Source organism: Erithacus rubecula (genome assembly GCF_903797595.1).
Source record: "Erithacus rubecula genome assembly, chromosome: 2".
In the NCBI taxonomy this organism is placed as follows: Eukaryota; Metazoa; Chordata; class Aves; order Passeriformes; family Muscicapidae; genus Erithacus; species Erithacus rubecula.
Window position 1 is genome coordinate 3,127,064 of NC_136685.1, and position 25,438 is coordinate 3,152,501.

Below are 25,438 nucleotides of genomic sequence, written 5' to 3' on the forward strand. Positions count from 1 at the left end.
GGTCCCATTTTGGGGCAGAACTATCCAACTTTGTTTACTCCCATGGAATAAGCAGAATATCCTGGCCACTCTGTCCAACTCAGGGGGTCTGGGGGGCCAGTGCTCTGCTCCATCAATGGCAGGGGCCTCTCCATGTGTGCAAAACAAACCTCAGGCATTTGAATCCCTGAGTGGTTCAATACCTTTGTGTGTCCATGCACTCATGTGTATGGGAGCAACAGGGGCCTCTGCTCTCCACTGAAGATTTTCCCTCTTGAGAATCATGCCAATTAAATTACAGATGTTGGAAAAGACCTCGATGAATATTGAGTCCAACCATCAACCCAGGACTGGCATCACTAAACCATGTGCCCATGTGCCATATTCACAGAGTTTTGAAATTCCAGTTGGGAATGGTGACTCCACCACTGATCTGGGCAGCATGTCCCAAATCATCATTATCATTTCTGCAAAGAACTGACTCCTACTACCCAATCTAATCCTTCCCTGGTGCTATTTGATACAAATTCAATTGCCCTGTCAATTGTTACCTGGGAGAAGAGACTGACCCCAAACTCTTTGCGATGCTATTGCTGAAAGACTTGGTCAGGATGTTCAGCTCATCCCTGCCTACCACGGCTTCACCTGCACCTGTGTTCACCTGTCCTGGTTCTGACTCTGGAGCTGTTATCTCAAGCTCCCTTCACCTCTGCAGTGAAGTGCTGTTCCCCAGCCCAGGGGCTCCTTGCCCCAGAACTGATGGAGGTGTGGAAAACGAGCTCAGGGCTCTTGTGATGAGCTCTCAGGCCCCTGTGACCAAAGGCATATCAGTGGAAGGTAAAGGGTAAGAGGGGGAAAAAAAGAAGCACTTTTATCCCAAGAGTGCAGGAAAATTAATTTGCTCCATCTTATTTCCAAACTCCCCATAAGAGCTGTTGAAATGAAATGTGTGGCAAACATTTCCACTCACCGTACAAAGCTCAGCACTGTTGCAATATTCAGTCTGGTCTTCCACATCCCCCTGTGAGAATAGAACTGGTAAAATGAGGGATCTCAAGGAGGGAAACCATTTCCTCATTTCTACTCTTCCCAACATCAACCCACCTCCCTTGTCCATCTCATCCCTGTCCTGCCCAGCCCGTTGCCACTGTGTGTCACAAGAGGTGTTGCATGGGCACAACGGTGCCATTGATTGCAACAGCCCCAGGAGGCACCTCAGCCTCTGCCCCTGCAGCAGGGAGGGACCAGGGGCAGCCCCAGCACCCCACACACATGGGGCACTCCCGGGCTGGCCCAGGGCACTTGTGCCAGCAGCAACTGGGGCCTGTCCCACCCACCAGCACTGCTATAAATGCAGCGTGTTTGGGGCACAGCAGCATTCCCTGGCCCCAGGGGCATCTGCACACAGCCATTCCTCTTGGGTTTGTTGCTGCCTCAACACCCAGACCTTCTCCAGCCAGGTGAGTGTGGGGTCTCTTTCCAGAATCCTGCCTGCTCAGGGTCTCAGCTCAAAGCTCACCACAACAGAATTTCTGAAAGGATAAATGGCTGGAAGTATATAGGTGCAATATTTGGCCAACAGATATTTTCTTGGGAAAGAGAATACAAGCCTTCATGTGAGTCTAAGAGGCACAAACAAGTGGAAGTTGAAGCTGAGGTTTTCCCTTGTTGCTTTCCCTTGGAAAGTAAGGAGAGTTTTTTCCCACAGCAGTACAGAGATTTCCCATCATTTCAATCTTAGGGTAGCTGCAAAGGTTGATTTCTGTTTCCATTCTTGGGCACCAAGACACTTCCCTGCCCTCTCCTGCTCTCTGGGTTGGTGCTGGGGAATGTCCTTGCTGGGAATCCTTGGAATGCTCTGGGGTTGGGGATGGGCACTGCCAAGCTGAGCTGGGAGGATTTTCCTGATGCCTTAAAAGTAGAGGGGGTGGGTGAGGGTGTTTAGGTCAAGTTTTTAATTAATTAAGCCCAAAGGGAATAAAAGAGCTCAAGTTCTGTAACTTTCAATGAAAATTTTTTCCTCTGCTTTTCCCAAATTTCCGTTCTGGGAACTTTAGTTGAATTGACAACACTTGGCCCTAGGTCTGCAGTCTTTTTATTAGGAGAGGGTCTTTGGAAGACCTTCAGAGAAAATAATTTAAAATTATCTGCTGGCATCATTGCTTTCCAAGGGAATGGTGCATCCTAAAATGCTCCCAAGGCTGTCAGGATGGCACAAACCACAAAGTTCTTTTTAAGAGGAAAGTAGAGCAAACATCATCAGCTGTGTCTGGAAGCAGCCCTTTGCAGTTTGGTGAAGCAGAGCCCAGACTCCTGCCCCACCTGGGCTCCTGCATGTCCCCATTGCCTTGGTGTCCCTCTGCAGCTCTGTGAAGACCCAGAAGAAGCAGCAGCCATGAAGATCCTGTTCCTGCTCTTCCCCCTGATCCTCCTGTTGGTCCAGGGTGCTGCAGGTGAGAGGGGAAGAGGGGGAATGGGGGAAAGTGTGAGCATCCAGCAGTGGGAATTCAGTGTCCCAGGAAGTGACTGTGTTTGTGGGACTGATGAGGAGGTAACAGAAGATTGAGGTCAAAGGAGTTTCTCAAGTGAGGTTTCAACTGGATGTGATTTTGGGACAAAGAGGTCCCAGGAAATTAGACAGGGGTGTTGGATGTGTCCATGCCTGTCAGGAGTGCTGCCAGCACACCCTGCTCTCCTAGATTCTTGCTGTAATACTTGTGTGTGCTTTTCTCCATGGGAACAGGAAGTTTAGTTGGATGCAGGCGCCGAGGGGGATTCTGCAGCTTTCAGCGTTGCAAGTCCCCTGCATTACCTATTGGAAGATGCTCAAGAATCAGTGTGTGCTGCAAAAGGTAAAAACAAAATCCCTGTGTGATGAAAGTGTTTGTCCTTTCTCCCCAAAAGGATCTGCTACAAATTATTTTGAAACTTAGAATTAGGTGAAGTGGCCTTAAAGAGAAGGTGAAAGTCCCTGAGGGTTGGGAGCTGCTGTGAATGGCTGCAGCAGCCCCAGGTCAGACAGAGTCAAACCACTCACCAAAGCCACCAAAGAGGGAAACATTCCCTGTCCTTGGGCAGCACTGAGGACATGATGCAGGTGTTGCTGCATCTGCACAGAGCTGCAGCCAGGGCTGCCAGCACTGAGACAGCCCAGCTCCAACCTGCCTGCACTAAGGACTGCACCTCAGCTGCCCTGAGCCTGAGGCTGCTGCACCACACCTGGGCACTGCAGGGCAGGGGGACACAGTGGCAGGGAATGTTACACCAGGTGATGTGCTTGTCTCTTTTCTTCCCACAGATTCCATGGATGAAACCCTGAAATTCCTGCAAAGAGCATCCCCTTGGCTTCTGTCTCCTGGCCCCACGTGCTGCTGTCCCCTGCCCTCCCTGCCTGTGCCTGCCCAGCTGGGCTGACAGCAGCAGTGGCAGCTGCTCCTGCTGGCTGCTGCTGGGCTGGAGCCCTGTGCTGCCAGCCCCGCTGTCTTTGGGGCAGGGGCTGCTTTTCCCAGCTTGAATAAAGACTCTGAGCACTTTGGCATTGCAGGGCTGGGCCGTGTGTGCGTGTCCTGCTGCTGCAGGGGCTGTGCCTGCTGCCTCTGGGGGTGGCACTGCCTTGGTGGCAGCAGAAGGCCCTGGGCATGGTGCTGGGGCTGAGCAGTGCCTGTGTCCCTGGGGATGCTCCTGCCTGGCCCAGATTTGGGGACGCTGAGCCTGGCACTGCCTGCTGGGCTGGGCTGCCTGGCTGCCTGTGCTGGAGCTGCCCTGGCAATTCTCCCTCTGGGGGAACAGCAACATCAACCTGCTGTGCTGGTTATGGGTGTCCCTTTTCCCTGACAGCTACAAGGTTGTGTTGTAGCTGTGCTGGTTCTGTGTCCCTTGAGTGGGCATGGCCATGGTGACCACAGGAGCTGTCCCTGCTGCTGCTCCTTGTCCTGTTCCTGCACCACAGCCCTCCCTGCTGTGCCTCTGCTGCTCCACACCCCATCCCAGCAGGCAGGATGGGGAGGAAACAGTGACAGGCCTGGTGTGGGTGACCTGTGAACAGGTCCCATTTTGGGGCAGAATTATCCAACTTTGTTTACTCCCATGGAATAAGCAGAATATCCTGGCTTCTCTGTCCAACTCAGGGGGTCTGGGGGGCCAATGCTCTGCTCCATCAATGGCAGGGGCCTCTCCATGTGTGCAAATCAAACCTCAGGCATTTGAATCCCTGAGTGTTTCAATACCTTTGTGTGTCCATGCACTCATGTGTATGGGAGCAACAGGGGCCTCTGCTCTCCACTGAAGACTTTCCCTCTTGAGAATCATACCAATTAAATTACAGATGTTGGAAAAGACCTCAAAGATTATTGAGTCCAACCATCAAACCAGGACTGGCATCACTAAACCATGTGCCCATGTGTCACATCCACAGAGGTTTGAATTTGCAGTTGGGAATGGTGACTCCACCACTGATCTGGCAGCATGTCCCAAACCATCATTATCATTCCTGCAAAGAACTGATTCCTACTACCCAATCTAATCCTTCCCTGGTGCTATTTGATACAAATTCAATTGGTCCTGTCAATTGTTACCTGGTAGAAGAGACTGACCCCAAACTCTTTGCGATGCTATTGCTGAAGGACTTGGTCAGGATGTTCAGCTCATCCCTGCCTACCATGGCTTCACCTGCACCTGTGTTCACCTGTCCTGGTTCTGACTCTGGAGCTGTTATCTCAAGCTCCCTTCACCTCTGCAGTGAAGTGCTGTTCCCCAGCCCAGGGGCTCCTTGCCCCAGAACTGATGGAGGTGTGGAAAACGAGCTCAGGGCTCTTGTGATGAGCTCTCAGGCCCCTGTGACCAAAGGCATATCAGTGGAAGGTAAAGGGTAAGAGGGGGAAAAAAAGAAGCACTTTTATCCCAAGAGTGCAGGAAAATTAATTTGCTCCATCTTATTTCCAAACTCCCCATAAGAGCTGTTGAACTGAAATGTGTGGCAAACATTTCCTCTCACCGTACAAAGCTGAGTACTGTTGCAATATTCAGTCTGGTCTTCCACATCCCCCTGTGAGAATTGAACTGGTAAAATGAGGGATCTCAAGGAGGGAAACCATTTCCTCATTTCTACTCTTTCCAACATCAACCCACCTCTCTTCTCCATCCCATCCCTGTCCTGCCCAGCCCGTTGCCACCGTGTGTCACAAGAGGTGTTGCATGGGCACAACGGTGCCATTGATTGCAACAGCCCCAGGAGGCACCTCAGCCTCTGCCCCTGCAGCAGGGAGGGACCAGGGGCAGCCCCAGCACCCCACACACATGGGGCACTCCCGGGCTGGCCCAGGGCACTTGTGCCAGCAGCAACTGGGGCCTGTCCCACCCACCAGCACTGCTATAAATGCAGCGTGTTTGGGGCACAGCAGCATTCCCTGGCCCCAGGGGCATCTGCACACAGCCATTCCTCTTGGGTTTGTTGCTGCCTCAACACCCAGACCTTCTCCAGCCAGGTGAGTGTGGGGTGAGTGTGGAATCCTGCCTGCTCAGGGTCTCAGCTCAAAGCTCACCACAACAGAATTTCTGAAAGGATAAATTGCTGGAAGTATCCAGGTGCAATATTTGGCCAACAGATATTTTCTTGGGAAAGAGAATACAAGCCTTCATGTGAGTCTAAGAGGCACAAACAAGTGGAAGTTGAAGCTGAGGTTTTCCCTTGGGGCTTTCCCTTGGAAAGTAAGGAGAGTTTTTTCCCACATCAGTACAGAGATTTCCCATCATTTCAATCTTAGGGTAGCTGCAAAGGTTGATTTCTGTTTCCATTCTTGGGCACCAAGACACTTCCCTGCCCTCTCCTGCTCTCTGGGTTGGTGCTGGGGAATGTCCTTGCTGGGAATCCTTGGAATGCTCTGGGGTTGGGGATGGGCACTGCCAAGCTGAGCTGGGAGGATTTTCCTGATGCCTTAAAAGTAGAGGGGATTGGTCAGGGTGTTTAGGTCAAGTTTTTAATTAATGAAGCCCAAAGGGAATAAAAGAGCTCAAGTTCTGTAACTTTCAATGAAAATTTTTTCCTCTGCTTTTCCCAAATTTCCGTTCTGGGAACTTTAGTTGAATTGACAACACTTGGCCCTAGGTCTGCAGTCTTTTTATTAGGAGAGGGTCTTTGGAAGACCTTCAGAGAAAATAATTTAAAATTGTCTGCTGGCATCATTGCTTTCCAAGGGAATGGTGCATCCTAAAATGCTCCCAAGGCTGTCAGGATGGCACAAACCACAGTTCTTTTTAAGAGGAAAGTAGAGCAAACATCATCAGCTGTGTCTGGAAGCAGCCCTTTGCAGTTTGGTGAAGCAGAGCCCAGGCTCCTGCCCCACCTGGGCTCCTGCATGTCCCCATTGCCTTGGTGTCCCTCTGCAGCTCTGTGAAGACCCAGAAGAAGCAGCAGCCATGAAGATCCTGTTCCTGCTCTTCCCCCTGATCCTCCTGTTGGTCCAGGGTGCTGCAGGTGAGAGGGGAAGAGGGGGAATGGGGGAAAGTGTGAGCATCCAGCAGTGGGAATTCAGTGTCCCAGGAAGTGACTGTGTTTGTGGGACTGATGAGGAGGTAACAGAAGATTGAGGTCAAAGGAGTTTCTCAAGTGAGGCTTCAACTGGATGTGATTTTGGGACAAAGAGGTCCCAGGAAATTAGGCAGGGGTGTTGGATGTGTCCATGCCTGTCAGGAGTGCTGTCAGCACACCCTGCTCTCCTAGATTCTTGCTGTAATACTTGTGTGTGCTTTTCTCCATGGGAACAGGAAGTTTAGTTGGATGCAGGCGCCGAGGGGGATCCTGCAGCTTTCAGCGTTGCAAGTCCCCTGCATTACCTATTGGAAGATGCTCAAGAATCAGTGTGTGCTGCAAAAGGTAAGGACAAAATCCCTGTGTGATGAAAGTGTTTGTCCTTTCTCCCCAAAAGGATCTGCTACAAATTATTTTGAAAATTAGAATTAGGTGAAGTGGCCTTAAAGAGAAGGTAAAAGTCCCTGAGGGTTGGGAGCTGCTGTGAATGGCTGCAGCAGCCCCAGGTCAGACAGAGTCAAACCACTCACCAAAGCCAACAAAGAGGGAAACATTCCCTGTCCTTGGGCAGCACTGAGGACATGATGCAGGTGTTGCTGCATCTGCACAGAGCTGCAGCCAGGGCTGCCAGCACTGAGACAGCCCAGCTCCAACCTGCCTGCACTAAGGACTGCACCTCAGCTGCCCTGAGCCTGAGGCTGCTGCACCACACCTGGGCACTGCAGGGCAGGGGGACACAGTGGCAGGGAATGTTACACCAGGTGATGTGCTTGTCTCTTTTCTTCCCACAGATTCCGGGGATGAAACCCTGAAATTCCTGAGAAGAGCATCCCCTTGGCTTCTGTCTCCTGGCCCCACGTGCTGCTGTCCCCTGCCCTCCCTGCCTGTGCCTGCCCAGCTGGGCTGACAGCAGCAGTGGCAGCTGCTCCTGCTGGCTGCTGCTGGGCTGGAGCCCTGTGCTGCCAGCCCCGCTGTCTTTGGGGCAGGGGCTGCTTTTCCCAGCTTGAATAAAGACTCTGAGCACTTTGGCATTGCAGGGCTGGGCCGTGTGTGTGTGTCCTGCTGCTGCAGGGGTTGTGCCTGCTGCCTCTGGGGGTGGCACTGCCTTGGTGGCAGCAGAAGGCCCTGGGCATGGTGCTGGGGCTGAGCAGTGCCTGTGTCCCTGGGGATGCTCCTGCCTGGCCCAGATTTGGGGACGCTGAGCCTGGCACTGCCTGCTGGGCTGGGCTGCCTGGCTGCCTGTGCTGGAGCTGCCCTGGCAATTCTCCCTCTGGGCCAGCTGGGATCCCTGTGCTGCTCCTGCCAGGGCCATATGTCCCTGGTGTGTTCACCCACCAGTTCCATCCCAAGTGGTTTCCATCTGCCCCACAGCCCGTTGCCACCGTGTGTCACAAGAGGTGTTGCATGGGCACAACGGTGCCATTGATTGCAACAGCCCCAGGAGGCACCTCAGCCTCTGCCCCTGCAGCAGGGAGGGACCAGGGGCAGCCCCAGCACCCCACACACATGGGGCACTCCCGGGCTGGCCCAGGGCACTTGTGCCAGCAGCAACTGGGGCCTGTCCCACCCACCAGCACTGCTATAAATGCAGCGTGTTTGGGGCACAGCAGCATTCCCTGGCCCCAGGGGCATCTGCACACAGCCATTCCTCTTGGGTTTGTTGCTGCCTCAATACCCAGACCTTCTCCAGCCAGGTGAGTGTGGGGTCTCTCTGGAATCCTGCTCATTCAGGTTCTCAGCTCAAAGCCTAAGTGCAGGAGAGTCTGGATTGGTGTCTTGATGCTGCAGGAAGGAGCTGAGGTCTTTGCTGGGGTAATGGGGACTTTTCTGGGAAAACTACAGAAATTGTATTCCCACAGCACTACAGGAATTTCCCGTCATTTCAGGCTTTCAATACTTCTAAAAGTTGACTTTTATTCCCATTTCTGGGCACCAAGACACTTCCCCTGCTCTCTGGCTGTTCACTGGGTTGGTTCTGCCCAGGGCGGGAGCAGCAAGTGTGGGGCTGGGGGATGTCCTTGCTGGGAATCCTAAGAAAGCTCTGGAGTTTGGGATGGGCACTGCCAAGCTGAGTTGGGAGGATTTTCCTAATCCCATGGTAGCAGAGGACATTGGTCAGTGTGTTTGGGGTGTATACATGGAGCCTGAGGGAATAACTCTCTGTTAGATCTGTAATTTTTGATGGCAACTTTTCCTCTGCAATTCCAAACTTCACTGGCATTGTTTTTGTTGAATTGGCAACACTTGATCCCAGGTCAGAAGTGCCATCACTTCTCTGGAGAAGAAAAACCTTCAAGGCTGTTATTGGAAAAGTGTGAGGTTCTCGACCTCCGGTGCTCTAAGGCACCAACTCCAGAGCTCTTGGCTCCAACTTCATCAGGTTATCTTAAATAAGCAAAGCAACTAGTGGTTAAAAGGGTTATTTATTACAAAGCACATCTTATTACACAGCACATCAGTCTCAACAGGTGCACAGACAGCAATGGCAAATGCAGTGGCTATAAATGGATGGCTAAAAGCTCTGGCAAAAGCCAAAGGCTAAAAGAACCAACTCTCCCCAATACTCTTATATAGGATTTTCCAACAAGCTAAGATACAAACTCAGACCACCACTCCTTAACCTATTAGAATCCTTGTTTCTTAGCACACATAGGTTATGTATCAGACTACACATACAACCTTATCTTGTTCTATCTGAAAAATGTAAGCAATATTCTTACAATAGCTCAATTATATCTATGTCCTGTCTACAACTGTGTTCCTGGAGCCTCCACTGAAGATATCAGTATGTTTTCAAGCTTCACTAGAACTCTCACTGCTACTGTGACATTTGAAAGCTTTCACTTACTAGAAACATTACAGCTCCTACTAAAACTTACTAACTTACTTCTACTTAAATGTCTACTTTATGTGTGAGTGGCTTAATAAACTTCAATCCATCCAAAGGCTTTAGTTCAATCCCTGCACTCTGGCTTCTCTTGAAAGAATTCAGAGAGACCCCTGACTCAATGACTCCAACAGAGATGGATCAGCTGGGGGTCATTTATTTCCAAGAGACTGAGACACTCCTGAACTTTGGAGTGTGGCACAGACCTAAGAACAGTTTTTAACCAAGCAGTAGAGGAATCATCATCAGCTGTGTCTGGAAGCAGCCCTTTTTGGGTTTGATGAACCAGAGAGCCCAGGCTCCTGCCCCACCTGGGTTCCTGCATGTCCCCATTGCCTTGGTGTCCCTCTACAGCACTGTGAAGCCCCAGGAGAGGCAGCAGCCATGAAGATCCTGTTCCTGCTCTTCCCCCTGATCCTCCTGTTGGTCCAGGATGCTGCAGGTGAGAATGTGAAGGGGAAGATGAGGGAGGTGTGATCCTCCATTACTTCTGTTTTCCATTTCCCTGAAGTGACTGGTAGTCGGAAGGATGCAAATGCTTGGGGGCTTGGGATGCTTTTTGAGTGATCTCCCAATAGGACATGGATTTCAGGTGGACAGAGGTCCTGGAAATAGAATCCTGGCTTGTTCTGAGGGTTTACTTTCAGGCTCCAAGCCTGCACTCAGCTGTTCCTGTTTGAGACTCTTTGTGTGTTCTCTTGCCCTGCAGGGGGATGGCAGAGAGCCCCAGGGGGTTTTGAATGAGAGGGTTTCCTGGGCACAGAGGTGACACTTCTTACCCAGTGGTTCATCCCCTGAGTGTCCCAAATCCCCATCACCCCAAGGGATGATCCCTGCAAGGGCTGCACAAGGACTTTCCACCAGAGGTCACACAAATCATGGCACAGTCAGGACAGGGTGTGGGCTATCAGTGAAGCTCAAGTGGCCTTGATTGAAGAAAACCCCAGGGCTTGAGTCTGAGCTGCTCAGGGGAGTTGATGATTTTAGGAACCCATCCAGCAGCCCTGAACCTCATCACAACCTGGAAACTCTTGGCAGCCAATTAAACACTCCTTAAGAAACAATGGGACATTTCAAAGTCAACTGCCCTTGTTTTTATGGGGGACTCGGCAGGAATCAGCTGGGAACATCACACAGCTGGGGCAATTAGAGACAGAAAGTTCCTGAAAAACCTTGGTGACAGCTTTATGGAACAGATCCTAAAGGAGCCAGCTTGCAAAGATGCTCTCCTTGATCTGCTGCTTGTCAACAGAGAGGATCTCGTGATCCTCTCCAAATAGGGGTTGGGGCTGTCTTGGCCACAGCAATCACAGAGCCATCGATGTTAAAATCCTCTTGACAGGCAGAAAAACCTTAAAACCTCAAATCTGGACATGAGGAGAACTCACTCCAGGCTGCTCAGGGAATTAGTGAGTAAGGTTCCCCTGGGAAAATGCTAGAAAACTATGCCAAGGAAAGGGACCTGGGGATCCTGGTTGATGGCAAGTTGTACACGAGCCAGGAGTGCCCTGCTAGTCAGGAGGGACATCCCTGTTCTGGGGGGCATCAGGCACAGCATCAGCAGCAGGGAGAGGGAGGGGATTGTCCCACTCTGCTCTGCACTGAGGAAGCCTCAGCCAAGTGCTGGGGGCAGTTTTAGACACCACAATATTAAAAAGACATTAAAAACTCCAAGAGTGTCCAAAAACAGGCAGCAAACATGGTGAAGGCCTTGGGGGGAAGTTGTGTGAGGAGTGGCTGAGGCCACTTGGATTTTTCAGCCTGGAGGAGACTGAGGAGAGACCTCACTGCAATTACAAGTGTTTTGTGAAGAGGAGGAGCAAACACTGATCTCTTCTCTGTGGTGACCAGTGACAGGACCCCAGGGAATGGCCTGAAGCTGTGTTAAGAGAGATCTGGGTTGGGGATCAGGAAAAGGTTCTTTACCCAGAGAGTGGCTGGGCACTGACCAGGCTCTCCAGGGCAGTGGTCATAGCACCAGGTGTTCAATTGACAGAGTTCCATGAACATTTAGACAGTACTCATGGGCACATGGTGTGACTCTTGGGGATGGTGCTGTGCAATGCCAGGAGTTGGACTCAGTGATCCTTGTGGGTCCCTTCCAAATTGGCTTATTCTGTGATTCTTTGAGGAGTCCTTTGCTTGCCAGCTGTGCTGGTCCAGGCAGAGATGGAAATGCAGATGGGGAGACAGCACAGCTCTTTCTCAATTTCACACTGGTCCTTCCCATTCTGTTCTGGTGTGCTCCTAATATTGGGGAAGAGATTCCTACCTGAAATTAAAGATGTGGCTGTGGGAGGTTGAAGCTGAGCCCTTCTACTGGCTTGAAATGCACAGGGAATGTCAGCCTTCCTGCAGCTACACACTGCTCTCCCCAATTTTTTATTTAATGGCTCTGTACCCATCTTTCCCAATAAAAACAGGAATTAAAAATGCATGCCAGCTACTAGGAGGATACTGTACTTTTTGGAAGTGCCGCCCCTCTACAAGACCTATTGGAAAGTGCTCAGCCTTTACCGTATGCTGCAAACGGTAAGGTCTGCATTCCTGAGTGAAGGAAGCTTCTTTTTTGCCCATGGAAATACTTGTCACAAGTTTACTTCTCACCAAAACGTTCTTCCTTATCTGTCTGCTTTATTCTTACAGAGTGCGGGGTTGAAACCCTGAAGAAGGAGATGCCCCTTGGCTTCTGTCTCCTGTCCCCACGTGCTGCTGTCCCCTGCCCTCCCTGCCTGTGCCTGCCCAGCTGGGCTGACAGCAGCAGTGGCAGCTGCTCCTGCTGGCTGCTGCTGGGCTGGAGCCCTGTGCTGCCAGCCCCGCTGTCTTTGGGGCAGGGGCTGCTTTTCCCAGCTTGAATAAAGACTCTGAGCACTTTGGCATTGCAGGGCTGGGCTGTGTGTGCGTGTCCTGCTGCTGCAGGGGCTGTGCCTGCTGCCTCTGGGGGTGGCACTGCCTTGGTGGCAGCAGAAGGCCCTGGGCATGGTGCTGGGGCTGAGCAGTGCCTGTGTCCCTGGGGATGCTCCTGCCTGGCCCAGATTTGGGGATGCTGAGCCTGGCACTGCCTGCTGGGCTGGGCTGCCTGGCTGCCTGTGCTGGAGCTGCCCTGGCAATTCTCCCTCTGGGGGAACAGCAACATGGTCCTGCTCCTGCTGGTTATGGGTGTCCCTTTTCCCTGACAGCTACAAGGTTGTGTTGTGGCTGTGCTGGTTCTGTGTCCCTTGAGTGGCCATGGCCATGGTGACCACAGGAGCTGTCCCTGCTGCTGCTCCTTGTCCTGTTCCTGCACCACAGCCCTCCCTGCTGTGCCTCTGCTGCTCCACACCCCATCCCAGCAGGCAGGATGGGGAGGAAACCGTGACAGACCTGGTCTGGGTGACATGTGAACAGGTCCCATTTTTGGGGGAGAACTATCCAACTTTGTTTACTCCTATGAAATAAGCAGAATGACCTGGCCTCTCTGCCCACTTCAAGGGGCTTAGGGGCCAATGCTCTGCTCCATTAATGGCTGGGGCCTTTCCCTGTCATTGCAAATCAAACCTCAGGCATTTGAATCCCTGAGTGGTTCTGTACCTGTGTGCATGAACTTTTGTGCACTGTAGCAACAAGGGGCCCAGCCTGTTTCACTGAAAACTTTCCCTCTTGAGAATCATACCAAAAAAATTACAGATGTTGGAAAAGACCTCGAAGAAGAATATTGAGTCCAACCATCAACCCAGGACTAGCAACACTAAACCATGTGCCCATGTGCCACATCCACACAGCTTTGAAATTTCAGTTGGGAATGGTGACTACCACTGATCTGGCAGCATGTCCCAAAGCATCATTATCATTTCTGCAATGAAATTACGCCTAATACCCAGTATAATCCTTGCATGCTGCTATTTGATACAATTTCATTTGGTCCTGTCAGTTGTTACCTGGGAGAAGAGACTGACCCCAAAAATAATTGCACTGTTATTGCTGAAGGACTTGGTCAGGAGGTTCAGCTCATCCCTGCCTACCACGGCTTTACCTTCACCTGTGTTCACCTGTCCTGGTTCTGACTCTGGAGCTGTTATCTCAAGCTCCCTTCACCTCTGCAGTGAAGTGCTGTTCCCCAGCCCAGGGGCTCCTTCGCCCAGAACTGATGGAGGTGTGGAAAACGAGCTCAGGGCTCTTGTGATGAGCTCTCAGGCCCCTGTGACCAAAGGCATATCAGTGGGAGGTAAAGGGTAAGAGGGGGAAAAAAAGAAGCACTTTTTTCCCAAGAGTGCTGGAAAATTCATTTGTTCCTTCTTAATTCCCAACTCCCCATAAGAGCTGTTGAACTGAAATGTGTGGCAAACATTTCCTCTGACTGTACAACACTGAGCACAGTTGCAATATTCAGTCTGATCTTCCACATCCCCCTGTGAGAATAGAACTGGTAAAATGAGAGATCACAAGGAGGGAAACCATTTACTCATTTCTACTCTTCCCAACATCAACCCACCTCCCTTCTCCATCCCATCCCTGTCCTGCCCAGCCCGTTGCCACCGTGTGTCACAAGAGGTGTTGCATGGGCACAACGGTGCCATTGATTGCAACAGCCCCAGGAGGCACCTCAGCCTCTGCCCCTGCAGCAGGGAGGGACCAGGGGCAGCCCCAGCACCCCACACACACGGGGCACTCCCGGGCTGGCCCAGGGCACTTGTGCCAGCAGCAACTGGGGCCTGTCCCACCCACCAGCACTGCTATAAATGCAGTGTGTTTGGGGCACAGCAGCATTCCCTGGCCCCAGGGGCATCTGCACACAGCCATTCCTCTTGGGTTTGTTGCTGCCTCAACACCCAGATCTTCTCCAGCCAGGTGAGTGTGGGGTCTCTCTCTGGAATCCTGCCCCACCTGGGCTCCTTCATGTCCCCATTTCCTTATTGTCCCTCAGCAGCTCTGTGAAGACCTGGGAGAGACAGCAGCCATGAAGATCCTGTTCCTGCTCTTCCCCCTGATCCTCCTGCTTGTGCAGGGTGCTGCAGGTGAGAGGGTAAGAGGGGAAATGAGGAAAAGTGTGAGCACCTAGCAGTGGGAATTCAATGTCCCTGGAAATGACTGTGTTTGTGGCAGTGATGAGGAGGTAACAGAGGATTGAGATCAAAGGTTGTTTCACAAGGGAGTTTCCAATGGAACAATGCTTTAGGGTGGAGGAATCTCATGGAGACAGAATCCTGGCTTGTTCTGTCAGGATCAAGTTCAGGAAGGGGATGGGTATCAGTCTCCAAGCCTGCATCCAGCTATTCCTGTTTAGGAGTACCTTGACCTGCACAGGGATGGCAGAAAGCCCCAGGGGTGTTGGGATGGGGGGGGTTCCATGGGGCAAAGAGAGGTGTCCCTTTCTTATCCATCAGCTGAATGAATTAGTATTATTGCTGTAATTATTTTGTGTGTGTTTTCTTCCATGGAAACAGGAAATTACCGTAAATGCAAGCGTGGAGGGGGATTCTGCAACTCTGGGGAATACTGCCGCCCCTACACAATCCGTGTAGGAAGATGTTCATCCCGCAGTGTGTGCTGCAAAAGGTAAGGAACAGACCCCTGGCTGAAGAAAGAGTTTCCTACATCATCCCCAGAGGAATCTGTTAGAAATGTCTTTGTAACCATTACCTCAAAAAATCTCTGCTGCTTTTATAATTAGTCTCTATGGTCCAAAAGAGAAGGGAAAAGCCCTTGTGGGTTTTGTAGCTGGCCTCAGTTGGGTTGCAGGAACTTCACATCAGCCAGGGTCCCCCAGCTCACCAAAGCCACCAAAGAGAGAAACATTCCCTGTCCTTGGGCAGCACTGAGGACATGATGCAGGTGTTGCTGCATCTGCACAGAGCTGCAGCCAGGGCTGCCAGCACTGAGACAGCCCAGCTCCAACCTGCCTGCACTAAGGACTGCACCTCAGCTGCCCTGAGCCTGAGGCTGCTGCACCACACCTGGACACTGCAGGGCAGGGGGACACAGTGGCAGGGAATGTTACACCAGGTGATGTGCTTGTCTCTTTTCTTCCCATAGTCTCTGGGGTTGAAACCCTGAAATTCCTGAGAAGAGCATCCCCTTGGCTTCTGTCTCCTGGCCCCACGTGCTGCTGTCCCCTGCCCTCCCTGCCTGTGCCTGCCCAGCTGGGCTGACAGCAGCAGTGGCAGCTGCTCCTGCTGGCTGCTGCTGGGCTGGAGCCCTGTGCTGCCAGCCCCGCTGTCTTTGGGGCAGGGGCTGCTTTTCCCAGCTTGAATAAAGACTCTGAGCACTTTGGCATTGCAGGGCTGGGCCGTGTGTGTGTGTCCTGCTGCTGCAGGGGCTGTGCCTGCTGCCTCTGGGGGTGGCACTGCCTTGGTGGCAGCAGAAGGCCCTGGGCATGGTGCTGGGGCTGAGCAGTGCCTGTGTCCCTGGGGATGCTCCTGCCTGGCCCAGATTTGGGGACGCTGAGCCTGGCACTGCCTGCTGGGCTGGGCTGCCTGGCTGCCTGTGCTGGAGCTGCCCTGGCAATTCTCCCTCTGGGCCAGCTGGGATCCCTGTGCTGCTCCTGCCAGGGCCATATGTCCCTTGTCCCTGACAGCCACGGCCTCATGTGCAGAACTGTGCTGGTTCTGTGTCCCTTGAGTGGCCATGGCCATGGTGACCACAGGAGCTGTCCCTGCTGCTGCTCCTTGTCCTGTTCCTGCACCACAGCCCTCCCTGCTGTGCCTCTGCTGCTCCACACCCCATCCCAGCAGAAAGGACATGCAGGAGGATGAGGCTATGTGGGAGCTCCTGTGCTGGGTGACCTCAGAAATTACTTCAGCAGACCATGGCCTGCAAATGCCCAAATTTGTTCCCCCACAGGTAACAAACAGGTTATCTTCTACTTTCTGCCTCTTTCAGGCAGTCTGGGCCTGACAGCTCTCTTCTCCATCAAAGGCAGAGACCTCTCCCTGTGTGCAAAGCCAGCCTCAGGCTTTGTGTTTTGAGTATTGCATTACATGTATGTCCATGTACACAAGTGTGTGGGTGCAAATGTTGACCCTGCTGGTTTCACTAAGGATTTTCCCTACCAAGAATCAGAATCAGAGAATCATTATTTTTGGGAAAGCTCTCTAGGGTTATTGAGTCCAACCATTGCCCCAGCATTAACCCATATCCTCAAGTGCTTCATCAGCTTTTAAATCCTGCCAGGAAGGTTCACTGCACCACTGCCCTGGGCAGCCTGTTCCAATGATTCATCACCCTTTTTATCCAAGTAACTGTTCCTAATATCCAATCTAAATCTTCCCTGTTACTACTTGAAGCTATCTGCTCTGTTTCTGTCAGTTGTTACCCCAGGAGAAATAACCAACCCCTAAAAAGTTTCTGCAGCCATTGCTTTCAACAACTGCAGAGTTTGGTGAGGGATGTTCACATCATCCCTGCCTGCCATGAGTTTGTCCAATGGGTTCTTACCTGTCGTGGCACTGACCCTGGAGCTGCCACCACAAGCTCCTTTCTCCTCTGCAGCACAGATCCGTTCCCCCATCCCATCCCTGTCCTGCCCAGCCCGTTGCCACCATGTGTCACAAGAGGTGTTGCATGGGTACAACGGTGCCATTGATTGCAACAGCCCCAGGAGGCACCTCAGCCTCTGCCCCTGCAGCAGGGAGGGACCAGGGGCAGCCCCAGCACCCCACACACATGGGGCACTCCCGGGCTGGCCCAGGGCACTTGTGCCAGCAGCAACTGGGGCCTGTCCCACCCACCAGCACTGCTATAAATGCAGTGTGTTTGGGGCACAGCAGCATTCCCTGGCCCCAGGAACATCTGCACACATCTGTTGCAGCCTGAATCAAGATCTTCCTCAGGTAGGTGGCTGTGGGATCTCTTGAGGACAGCTGTCCATTACACCTCTCTCTTCCACTCCTGACACTTCTTTATTTACCAACTGTTGGAAATATCCAGGTGGACATTGGAGGCCTTTTGAGCTTTTTAAGAAAGAGCATTATTTTTTCTCTATGAGTCAGTGATTATCAAAGCCCAGAAGATGCTGGAAGTAAACCTGGGTTTTCTGCTTTCATCTGGAACTAGAAATGTGTCTGGAGCCTCTAGGGAGGTCCTTGAGGCTTCTTGTTCTGGGGTACCTGGAGACCATGCTGGATAATGTAGGGAGATGCTATTCAAGCAGCACTACAGAGATTTTCCATTCTTTCCATCTTCTATTAACATAGAAGGATTTTTTTTTTGTCCATAACCAAATTATAAATCTGTGATATAACTGAACCTGTTTATTTTAAAGGGGGCTGGAATTAAAGTAGTTATACCTCCTTATATTACAGTTGCTAATTATAGTAGATACAGCCCCTTCATCCCAAACCATTCTATAGTTCTATTGACCGTAGGGATAGGCAGGAACCTCTTTCACCAAGTGCTGGGCATCTCCTGGGACATGAATTTTCCTCAACTCCAGAACCAGGTCAGTTCCCAGCTCTTATTTGACTATTGGCTTTGTGTTGAGTGTTGACACAAGCACCACCTGACAGACAAACTCTGCTTTGTCTCTTGGAGAAGGAGAAGCAGAAGTCTGAGAATAAAATCAGCACAACACATTTCATCTAGTAATTGCACTTGAAAATCTGACTCGTTCCACCCTTAGCTCTGTCTCACCAGAAACACATGTTTCTCCTCAAGACAGAAGTGTTGGATGCAAAAAGCCTGAGGAAGCACAACTTCCAAGGGTAAATGTTCTGCTTGTTTTCCACAAGTCTTTGAATTCTGATTTGGCTATGAGTGCAAGAGTGAGGCATTACTTGTCCCACATGTATCTTAAGAGAATTCATAGGGAAATCATAGAGAATAAATGATGGGAATTGCCCAACAGGCCAACATTTCCCCAGCTGCTCCCAGGAAATCCTAAAGGTACATACCTGAGATCCACTCTTTGGAACAGGCCACTTATGATAGTCCCTTTTGCAATTTATAACATTACTGTGTGCTGTAATCCAGGATCTTTGGCGTGACCACTCTGCAACCCCCTGAAGTCTTGGCTGAAGAGTCAAGCCATGAGGATCCTGTTCCTGCTCTTCCCCTTGCTCCTCCTGTTGGTCCAGGGTGCCGCAGGTAAGAGGGGAAGAGGGAAAAGTGCAGCCACACACTGTTCTCCCAGACTATTGTTTTAACTCTTTCCCTGTGCATGATTTTCCATGGCAGCAGGAAAACATGACAAGTGCATCCGGCGAGGAGGAATCTGTGCCCTGGGGGGCTGTCGTTTCCCCTATAAATATGTGGGAGTTTGCTCAACACTGAGCCACTGCTGCAAGCCGTAAGTTCTGGAAATAGTTTGCTCCTGGTCATGGATAAAGTTATTATTGTCTTTCAAGCCAGCTCCTACTTCATACCTTCATGTGTTCATGCTCAGAGGTAAAAGCCAGGTAAAGAACAGAAAAGTCCTTTTGGATTTGGACCTGCCCTAAATAGGGCTGAAGTAGCCCCAGGTCTACCAGTTCTACCCTACACTCCTCTAGCACCACAAGGTTTGCTCACTGTCAATGCAGAGAGCTCAGCTTTGTTGTCCAAATGACAAGGCTGTCTCTGGAATAGTGTGAGGCACAGGATCCTCCTCCTGATATCTGTAACAGCTGGAGTTGGCGTCTCTAGGTTCAGTGTTACCTCCCTGTGCTTGTTTGCATTGCAGGGGAAGAGGGAGAAAGAAAAAAGAAAAGTTACACCAGGTGATGTGTTTGTCTCTTTTCTTCTTACAGTATTTGGGGATGAAACCCTGAAATTCCTGAGAAGAGCATCCCCTTGGCTTCTGTCTCCTGTCCCCACGTGCTGCTGTCCCCTGCCCTCCCTGCCTGTGCCTGCCCAGCTGGGCTGACAGCAGCAGTGGCAGCTGCTCCTGCTGGCTGCTGCTGGGCTGGAGCCCTGTGCTGCCAGCCCCGCTGTCTTTGGGGCAGGGGCTGCTTTTCCCAGCTTGAATAAAGACTCTGAGCACTTTGGCATTGCAGGGCTGGGCTGTGTGTGTGTCCTGCTGCTGCAGGGGCTGTGCCTGCTGCCTCTGGGGGTGGCACTGCCTTGGTGGCAGCAGAAGGCCCTGGGCATGGTGCTGGGGCTGAGCAGTGCCTGTGTCCCTGGGGATGCTCCTGCCTGGCCCAGATTTGGGGACGCTGAGCCTGGCACTGCCTGCTGGGCTGGGCTGCCTGGCTGCCTGTGCTGGAGCTGCCCAGCAGATGCTCCCTCCTGTGAAGCAGAAACCATATCCTGCTTTTTATAGGCCCAGACCTTTTTCTGTTCTCACTTTGAGGATGGTGATGGTCCTTTCCTATGGGGAGTGCTCAGCAAAAGTGAGGATGGGCTCGAGGGAAACTCTGTCCTGGTGCTGGGTGGGAAAAGAACTCAGTGGGTTTTCTGCAGGTATGTCCCATATGTCCAAATGGAGAAGGTCTTTACTGACTGGGAATCTCAATCTACACATCTGTGTTTGTGTGTTCATTGTGCACACCCTGGGAATCTCCTCTCAGTCTGGATGTTGTCTGGGCACACCTGGGACTGGCCATGGTCCTCTGTGCCGAGGCTACCCGGGCTCTGCAGAGCTCTGGGAGTTGTTGGAGTGTCCCTGCAGCCCCAGCAGCAGCTCTGGACTGGGCAGGGCAGCAGACCCAGCCCAATGTTGTTCCCATGTCCCTGGGCTGACAATTGTCCCCTGACTCCAACATCCAGGGAAAGTTTTCTGGTGGAAGGTGGGTGATGTTTATGGCACTTACTGGGGCACACTCAGGACCTCCCCTCAGCATCCTTTGGCAGAGACTCTTCAACATGTCTGATACCTCCATCCCTGCACAAGGCAGGATTCTCAGGGTGAAGCAGGATTTCCCTTCCTCCCTTCTCCTCCTCCTCCTCTCCACCAGGGCTGCTGTGCACAGTGCTGTGGACTCAGAAAGACTTATGGCGGTCATTGTGGCAGGGGCAAAACCTCATCCCTAAAATAGCCACAGCTTTGTTACAAGGTCCCAGCTCTGTCCCAGCTGCAAAACCTGCAGCAAGAGCCATTCCTTAAAGAAATAGCTGTGAGGAACCTCTCAGTATCACGGCCACCAGTGGGACTCACATTTGACTCATGATCTCCTCAAAGGTAAAAAAAACCCCTGTACACTAAGGTTTGCCTTCTGTCTTTTTCTGTCTTCATTCTGTTTCAATAAATACAAAATTCAATAACCACAGCACAGTTTCACTGTAGCATCACTTAAACACTCTAAATTTTTTATTAATTTAATTCATGACTGTTGCACCTGCTGCTCCTTCAAACATGGAAAAGAGTAGAGCTCATAGGACAGGCTGGAAGCACTTGAGGACTCAAATTGTCCAGCCCAAAAGTTCCTTTCCCTGTTTCCCCTCTGCACCAGAGGAAAGGAAGTTTCAGTTTCCTCTTCTGAGATGGATTTCCAGCCCAGGAAAATTCCCTTGTGTCATCCTGCCTTGTGTAAGAACATCTTGTGGTGCTGTGGTTTGCTGGACACATTCAGGGACACGCACACAGACCCTGCTCACTGGAAACCAGCACCAGCCTGCTGCTCTGGCACAGAGTGGAACCTTTCCACTTCTCCTCAAAAAACCTTTACAGTAAACCATCACTAATCTGGGAAGTTGGGTCCTCCGTTTCTGAGGATGCAGAACCGCTTTCACATATTTTTCTTAATTGTCACCTTGTCACTGTGACCTCACATCTCAGGGTTCTGCAGGGAAAAACGTTGAGACACCAGGTTCCCCAGCCAAATCCCAAAAAACTCAGGTTCTGCAGTTTGGGGACAACAAGATTGTTCTGCCAAACATGTGGAGAGGGAGCTGCTGACTTGAGCACATGACACGGACCCTCCTGCCCAGCAAGGACTGTCACCAGAACTGCACTGGTGTCTGTGTCTGCACCCAACAGTTCCTGTGCCCATCCCAAGGGTTTCCCAGCTGCCCCACATCCCATTGCTGCTGTGCCAAAGTGTCACAAGAGGTGTTGCATGGGCACAACGGTGCCATTGATTGCAACAGCCCCAGGAGGCACCTCAGCCTCTGCCCCTGCAGCAGGGAGGGACCAGGGGCAGCCCCAGCACACGTGAATTCACTCTGCAGGGCTCACAGGAATGCTGAGACTGCTGGCCACTGGAATGTGGTAACACCAATTTGACTGAGCTGGCAGAGAGAAGACAGTCAGCTTTTGTACTGCTGGGAGATATTTATGGACATTTTCACATTGTAGTCCAAGGGACACTTTGGAGAGATCAGCTCCTGGAGGAGCTGTACAGCCAGTTTTCCGTGAAGGCATGCTAAGGTCTCCTGGGGACTATCTGCAGGATCAGGCTCCTCCAGAAGGGATATGGAAAGGACAGAAGCTGTGGGCTGATAGAGGAATTGGTGATGTGGGCCTGGAAGAAGGGAGGGAACTGAGTAAAGGCTGCACTGCAGTCCTCAGCCCCAAGGCACGTGAGGCAGATGGAGATTCCAGTGCACAATGTGGTGGTAACTCCAGGACATCTGGGATGGGTGGGGTGGTAGCAGGCACAGCCCCCTGCAGCAGCAGGAGACACACACACGGCCCAGCCCTGCAATGCCAAAGTGCTCAGAGTCTTTATTCAAGCTGGGAAAAGCAGCCCCTGCCCCAAAGACAGTGGGGCTGGCAGCACAGGGCTCCAGCCCAGCAGCAGCCAGCAGGAGCAGCTGCCACTGCTGCTGTCACTCCAGCTGGGCAGGCACAGGCAGGGAGGGCAGGGGACAGCAGCACGTGGGGCCAGGAGACAGAAGCCAAGAGGATGCTCTTTGCAGGAATTTCAGGGTTTCAACCCAAGAGTCTGTAGAAAGAAAAAAGACAAGGACATCACCTGGTGTAACATTCCCTGCCACTGTGTCCCCCTGCCCTGCAGTGCCCAGGTGTGGTGCAGCAGCCTCAGGCTCAGGGCAGCTGAGGTGCAGTCCTTAGTGCAGGCAGGTTGGAGCTGGGCTGTCTCAGTGCTGGCAGCCCTGGCTGCAGCTCTGTGCAGATGCAGCAACACCTGCATCATGTCCTCAGTGCTGCCCAAGGACAGGGAATGTTTCCCTCTTTGTTGGCTTGGGCAAATCCTCTGTAGACCCTGAATGAGGCCCTGGGGACTGGGGGACAGTGGGGATGTCATGGCTGACCTGGAGCTCCTGCAGCCCCACCAAGGGAAGACCAAATACACAAGGACTATTCCCTCCCTTCTTGAACATCTCTCCCAAAGCATAAATGCAGCAGATTATTTATCATGATGACTTGTCAAGAAATAAATTTGTAACAAATCTTTCTGAGGAAAAAGGAGGCAAAGCTTTCTCTAGGCAGGGATCTGGTCCTTACATTTTGCAGCACACAATGCCTTTTCCACATCTTCCCACAGTAGCTATGTTGCGGGGGCACTGACGCCTAAAGCAGAATCCGCGCATCCGCCGGCATGTGTATTCACTGCCTGTTCCCGAGGGGAAAAACACACACACAGCAATTAAATCATCATCTGGGAGGGGAGAGTGCTGTTATGGACAGGCTGATGTTTTCCCTGCATTTCAGTCCAAGAAAAGGGCTCAGCTCCAGCTCCCCACAGCCATGCCTCCAATTACAATGTGTCTCACCTGGAAGGTCTCTGTGCCCCTAAAGTTGGGGTACACCAGAGTAAAGTGTGGAAAAGACCAGTGTGAGGTTGAGGAAGAGCTGTGCTGGCTCCTAGCTGCATTCCCACCTCTGCTGGGACCAGCACAAGGGGCAGGCTGGAACTGCTCACATTCCACATCCCTGACTACAGAACAAGACAGCATACCCTTTCCATGGCATCTATCCACCCCAAATTGGTGTCCAGCTGGAAACTTGCCCAAGAAACCCATTTGACCTTAGTCTTCTGTTACTTTGTCATCCCTTCAACAAACAAAGTCTCTTCTAAAAACACAGAATTCCCCCTGGTGCAGGTTTATATTTTCTCCCATTTCCCCTCTTCCCCCCTCACCTGCAGCACCCTGGACCAACAGGAGGATCAGGGGGAAGAGCAGGAACAGGATCTTCATGGCTGCTGTCTCTCCCAGGTCTTCACAGAGCTGCAGAGGGACAATAAGGCAATAGGGACATGCAGGACCCTGAGTGGGAAGGATTCTGGAAAGAGACCCCACACTCACCACCCTGACAAAGGCTTCAGTGTTGAGGCAGCAACAAACCCAAGAGGAATGGCTGTGTGCAGATGCCCCTGGGGCCAGGGAATGCTGCTGTGCCCCAAACACGCTGCATTTATAGCAGTGCTGGTGGGTGGCACAGGCCCCAGTTGCTGCTGGCACAAGTGCCCTGGGCCAGCCCGGGAGTGCCCCATGTGTGTGGGGTGCTGGGGCTGCCCCTGGTCCCTCCCTGCTGCAGGGGCAGAGGCTGAGGTGCCTCCTGGGGCTGTTGCAATCAATGGCACCGTTGTGCCCATGCAACACCTCTTGTGACACACGGTGGCAACGGGCTGGGCAGGACAGGGATGGGATGGAGAAGGGAGGTGGGTTGATGTTGGGAAGAGTAGAAATGAGGAAATAGTTTCCCTCCTTGAGATCCCTCATTTTAGCAGTTCTATTCTCAGAGGGGGATGTGGAAGATCAGACTGAATATTGCAACAGTGCTCAGCTTTGTACAGTGAGAGCAAAGGTTTGCCATTCATTTCAGTTCAACAGCTCTTATGGGGAGTTTGGAAATAAGATGGAGCAAATGAATTTTCCTGCATTCATGGGGAAAAAAGTGCTTCTTTTTTTCCCCCTCTTACCCTTTACCTCCCACTGATATGCCTTTGGTCACAAGGGTCTGAGAGCTCATCACAAGAGCCCTGAGCTCGTTTTCCACACCTCCATCAGTTCTGGGGCAAGGAGCCCCTGGGCTGGGGAACAGCACTTCACTGCAGAGGTGAAGGGAGCTTGAGATAACAGCTCCAGAGTCAGAACCAGGACAGGTGAACACAGGTGCAGGTGAAGCCATGGTAGGCAGGGATGAGCTGAACATCCTGACCAAGTCTTTCAGCAATAGCATCGCAAAGAGTTTGGGGTCAGTCTCTTCTCCCAGGTAACAATTGACAGGACCAATTGAATTTGTATCAAATAGCACCAGGGAAGGATTAGATTGGGTAGTAGGAATCAGTTCTTTGCAGAAATGATAATGATGATTTGGGACATGCTGCCCAGATCAGTGGTAGTCACCATTCCCAACTGCAAATTCAAACCTCTGTGGATGTGGCACATGGGCACATGGTTTAGTGATGCCAGTCCTGGGTTGATGGTTGGACTCAATATTCTTCGAGGTCTTTTCCAACATTAATAATTTTTTGGTATGATTCTCAAGAGGGAAAGTCTTCAGTGGAGAGCAGAGGCCCCTGTTGCTCCCATACACATGAGTGCATGGACACACAAAGGTATTGAACCACTCAGGGATTCAAATGCCTGAGGTTTGATTTGCATACAGGGAGAGGCCCCTGCCATTGATGGAGCAGAGCATTGGCCCCCCCAGACCCCCTGAGTTGGACAGAGTGGCCAGGATATTCTGCTTATTCCATGGGAGTAAACAAAGTTGGATAATTCTGCCCCAAAATGGGACCTGTTCACAGGTCACCCACACCAGGTTTGGTCTTGGTTTTCTCCCCATCCTGCCTGCTGGGATGGGGTGTGGAGCAGCAGAGGCACAGCAGGGAGGGCTGTGGTGCAGGAACAGGACAAGGAGCAGCAGCAGGGACAGCTCCTGTGGGTCACCATGGCCATGGCCACTCAAGGGACACAGAACCAGCACAGCTACAACACAACCTTGTAGCTGTCAGGGAAAAGGGACACCCATAACCAGCACAGCAGGATGATGTTGCTGTTCCCCCAGAGGGAGAATTGCCAGAGCAGCTCCAGCACAGGCAGCCAGGCAGCCCAGCCCAGCAGGCAGTGCCAGGCTCAGCGTCCCCAAATCTGGGCCAGGCAGGAGCATCCCCAGGGACACAGGCACTGCTCAGCCCCAGCACCATGCCCAGGGCCTTCTGCTGCCACCAAGGCAGTGCCACCCCCAGAGGCAGCAGGCACAGCCCCTGCAGCAGCAGGACACACACAGAGCCCAGCCCTGCAAT

The 25,438-nt window shown here is 51.9% G+C and overlaps 4 long non-coding RNA genes across 7 annotated transcripts; all 4 read left to right on the forward strand.

Moving 5' to 3' along the window:
- The first annotated feature begins 1,170 nt into the window (after window positions 1–1,170).
- Window positions 1,171–2,831, forward strand: LOC306798321. Its single transcript, XR_013773317.1, has 3 exons — window positions 1,171–1,439; window positions 2,345–2,432; window positions 2,723–2,831. It is a non-coding gene; the product is annotated as an uncharacterized lncRNA (long non-coding RNA).
- Window positions 2,832–5,207: 2,376 nt separating this feature from the next.
- On the forward strand, window positions 5,208–12,270 carry LOC306798844. Of its 3 annotated transcripts, none has more exons than XR_013773479.1 (4): window positions 5,208–5,462; window positions 9,747–9,834; window positions 11,816–11,924; window positions 12,039–12,270. It is a non-coding gene; the product is annotated as an uncharacterized lncRNA (long non-coding RNA). The 3 variants fall into 3 exon arrangements; XR_013773480.1 differs by lacking the exon at window positions 9,747–9,834 and adding an exon at window positions 6,364–6,451 and having other exon boundaries at window positions 5,210–5,462; XR_013773481.1 differs by lacking the exon at window positions 5,208–5,462 and adding an exon at window positions 7,948–8,199.
- LOC306798847 lies at window positions 6,799–7,541 on the forward strand. The gene is made up of 2 exons (XR_013773484.1): window positions 6,799–6,850; window positions 7,297–7,541. It is a non-coding gene; the product is annotated as an uncharacterized lncRNA (long non-coding RNA).
- A 1,874-nt stretch (window positions 12,271–14,144) lies between the features above and the next one.
- On the forward strand, window positions 14,145–19,332 carry LOC306798843. Of its 2 annotated transcripts, none has more exons than XR_013773477.1 (4): window positions 14,145–14,219; window positions 14,299–14,386; window positions 14,816–14,927; window positions 19,094–19,332. It is a non-coding gene; the product is annotated as an uncharacterized lncRNA (long non-coding RNA). The 2 variants fall into 2 exon arrangements; XR_013773478.1 differs by lacking the exon at window positions 19,094–19,332 and adding an exon at window positions 15,405–15,643.
- The last annotated feature ends 6,106 nt before the right edge of the window (window positions 19,333–25,438 follow it).